This window comes from Lampetra fluviatilis, unplaced genomic scaffold (assembly GCF_964198595.1).
Source record: "Lampetra fluviatilis unplaced genomic scaffold, kcLamFluv1.1 SCAFFOLD_497, whole genome shotgun sequence".
NCBI lineage: Eukaryota > Metazoa > Chordata > Hyperoartia > Petromyzontiformes > Petromyzontidae > Lampetra > Lampetra fluviatilis.
Window position 1 is genome coordinate 37,501 of NW_027620961.1, and position 4,202 is coordinate 41,702.

Genomic DNA, 4,202 nt, shown 5'->3' on the forward strand with positions numbered 1-4,202 from the left:
CACAGAGACACACACAGACACAGTCAGAGACACACACAGAGACACACACAGACACAGTCAGAGACACACACAGAGACACACAGAGACACAGACAGAGAGACACAGCGTGAGAGGTGGTGCAGAGATCGCTCCGTGAGCTTGTCACAGCCTGGTACACACACAGAGTCACACAGTCACACACACACACAGTCACACACAGTCACACACACACACACAGAGAGACACAGAGACACACAGTGACACACACACACAGAGACACAGCGGGAGAGGTGGTGCAGAGATCGCTCCGTGAGCTTGTCACAGCCTGGTACACACACACACACAGAGACACACAGAGACACACACACACAGTCACACACACACACACAGAGACACACACACACAGACACACACACACAGAGAGACACAGAGACACACAGTGACACACACACACACAGAGACACAGCGTGAGAGGTGGTGCAGAGATCGCTCCGTGAGCTTGTCACAGCCTGGTACACACACACACACAGAGACACACAGAGACACACACACACAGTCACACACACAGAGACACACACACAGTCACACACACACAGTCACACAGAGACACACACAGCGAGCGAGTGTCTCACCAGCGAGGGAGATGTGTGTGAGCTGGTGAGCGCTCGCTCACCGGGTGAGCGAGCGCCTCACCGGGTGAGCGAGCGCCTCACCGGGTGAGCGAGCGTCTCACCGGGTGAGCGAGCGCCTCACCGGGTGAGCGAGCGCCTCACCGGGTGAGCGAGCGTCTCACCGGGTGAGCGAGCGTCTCACCGGGTGAGCGAGTTGCGGGTGAGTTGGCGAGTGCCTCACCAGCGAGCGAGATGTGTGTGAGCTGGTGCCGCGTGGCGTTGCCCACGGCTAGCAGCAGCGCCAGCGACGAGTCGGTGAGCGAGTGGCAGCGCTGCAGCTGCAGGTGAGTGAGCGCCGGCGAGTGGCGGGTGAGCGCACGCAGCGCCCCCTCACCCAGCGGCAGCGACGACGCGTCCAGGGAGGTGAGGAAACGCAGGCGGCTCCTCACCTCGCCCACGCCTGGGGTGAGCGGGGTGAGCGGGGGGTGAGGGGGGGTGAGCGGGGTGAGGGGGGGGTGAGGGGGGGTGAGCGGGGGGGGGAGGGCGGGGGGAGGGGGGGGTGAGGGGGGTGAGCGGGGGGTGAGGGGGTGGTGAGGGGGGGATTGTTGCAACTCACTCACCCACCCACTCACTCATCTACTCACTGGTGGTAGTGGTGGTGGTGGTTGTGGTAGTGGTGGTGGTAGTGGTGGTAGTGGTGGTGGTGGTTGTTGTGGTGGTGGTTGTGGTGGTGGTGGTGGTGTCACCAGGCAGGAAGAGTAGCCTCAGCTGCTCGTCTGTGGCTCCGTGAGCTCCCGAGAGGTCCAGAGATCTCAGCGGAGGAGCGGAGGGACAGGTGGTGAGCGCACTCACCACGCTCCACGCACAGCCGCCCAGAGACAGCTCTCGCAGGCCTGACACACACACAGTGACACACACAGTGACACACACAGTGACACACAGTGACACACACACAGTGACACACAGTGACACACAGTGACACACACACAGTGACACACACACACACAGTGACACACAGTGACACACACACAGTGACACACACACACACAGTGACACACACACACACACACAGTGACACACACACACACACACAGTGACACACACACACACAGTGACACACACACACACAGTGACACACACACACACAGTGACACACACACACACAGTGACACACACACAGTGACACACACACACACAGTGACACACACACACACAGTGACACACACACACACAGTGACACACACACACACAGTGACACACACACACACAGTGACACACAGTGACACAGTGACACACACACACACAGTGACACACACACACACAGTGACACACACACAGTGACACACACACACACAGTGACACACACACAGTGACACACACACACTGACACACACACACACACAGTGACACACACACACACAGTGACACACACACACACACAGTGACACACACACACACGGTGACACACACACAGTGACACACAGTGACACACACACAGTGACACACAGTGACACACACACAGTGACACACAGTGACACACACACAGTGACACACACACAGTGACACACACAGTGACACACACACACACAGTGACACACACACACAGTGACACACACACAGTGACACACACACAGTGACACACACACAGTGACACACACACAGTGACACACACACAGTGACACAAACACAGTGACACAAACACAGTGACACACACACAGTGACACACACAGTGACACACACACAGTGACACACACACACAGTGACACACACACACAGTGACACACACACACACAGTGACACACACACACACAGTGACACACAGTGACACACAGTGACACACACACACACAGTGACACACAGTGACACACACACACACAGTGACACACAGTGACACACACACACACAGTGACACACACACACACAGTGACACACAGTGACACACACAGTGACACACACACACACAGTGACACACAGTGACACACACAGTGACACACACACACACAGTGACACACACACACACACACAGTGACACACACACACACGGTGACACACACACAGTGACACACAGTGACACACACACAGTGACACACAGTGACACACACACAGTGACACACAGTGACACACACACAGTGACACACACACAGTGACACACACAGTGACACACACACACACAGTGACACACACACACAGTGACACACACACAGTGACACACACACAGTGACACACACACACACACAGTGACACACACACAGTGACACAAACACAGTGACACAAACACAGTGACACACACACAGTGACACACACAGTGACACACACACAGTGACACACACACACAGTGACACACACACACAGTGACACACACACACACAGTGACACACACACACACAGTGACAACACAGTGACACACAGTGACACACACACACACAGTGACACACAGTGACACACACACACACAGTGACACACACAGTGACACACACACACAGTGACACACACAGTGACACAGTGACACACAGTGACACACACAGTGACACAGTGACACACACAGTGACACACACAGTGACACAGTGACACACAACAAAGACAAAGATCCCCCGTGTAGCCTTCACAGACTGTAGGGGCAAGTGCTGTTAGCGAGCACCTATGAAGGCCGGAACGGTACATGAGGGGGTGGGTGGCCAGCACCACGCCCGACCGCCTTTGTCTCCCCAGTGGCGATGTTTACACACCGCACCAGGTACTCATTTCAGGCTGAGTCGACCTAGGGGAGGCCCAGGACCGGTTCAGATAATCGTCACTGGTGTTGGCCGTGAGCGGGAATCGAACTCGGGTCGCCAGGTTCATAGCGCAGCGCGCTAACCGCTGCACCCACCGCTCCCCATGAGTGGTGTGTGTGGTGTGTGTGGTGTGTGTGGTGTGTGTGGTGTGTGTGGTGAGTGTGGTGGTGAGCGTGGTGTGTGTGGTGTGTGTGGTGTGTGTGGTGAGTGTGGTGTGTGTGGTGAGTGTGGTGTGTGTGGTGTGTGTGGTGTGTGTATGGTGTGTGTGGTGTGTGTGGTGTGTGTGGTGAGTGTGGTGGTGAGCGTGGTGTGTGTGGTGTGTGTGGTGTGTGTGGTGAGTGTGGTGTGTCGTGGTGAGTGTGGTGTGTGTGGTGTGTGTGGTGTGTGTGGTGTGTGTGGTGAGTGTGGTGTGTGTGGTGAGTGTGGTGGTGAGCGTGGTGTGTGTGGTGTGTGTGGTGAGTGTGGTGGTGAGCGTGGTGTGTGTGGTGAGTGTGGTGTGTGTGGTGAGTGTGGTGTGTGTGGTGAGTGTGGTGTGTGTGGTGAGTGTGGTGTGTGTGGTGTGTGTGGTGAGTGTGGTGTGTGTGGTGAGTGTGGTGTGTGTGGTGAGTGTGGTGTGTGTGGTGTGTGTGGTGAGTGTGGTGTGTGTGGTGAGTGTGGTGTGTGTGGTGAGTGTGGTGGTGAGCGTGGTGTGTGTGGTGTGTGTGGTTGGTGAGTGTGGTGGTGAGCGTGGTGTGTGTGGTGTGTGTGGTGGTGAGCGTGGTGGTGAGTGTGGTGAGCGTGGTGAGCGTGGTGGTGAGCGTGGTGGTGAGTGTGTGGTGGTGAGCGTGGTGAGCGTGGT

The 4,202-nt window shown here is 56.4% G+C and overlaps 1 long non-coding RNA gene across 1 annotated transcript in view; it reads right to left on the bottom strand.

Moving 5' to 3' along the window:
- LOC144954594 (uncharacterized) overlaps positions 1–1,537 on the bottom strand; it is a 2,045-nt gene extending 508 nt beyond the window's left edge. Inside the window, exons 1-2 of the long non-coding RNA XR_013641284.1 lie at positions 1,337–1,537; positions 832–1,050 (exon numbers count right to left, since the gene is read on the bottom strand). This is a non-coding gene — a long non-coding RNA (uncharacterized LOC144954594). The remainder of the gene's footprint in view (positions 1–831; positions 1,051–1,336) is intronic.
- Between the last annotated feature and the right edge of the window lie 2,665 nt (positions 1,538–4,202).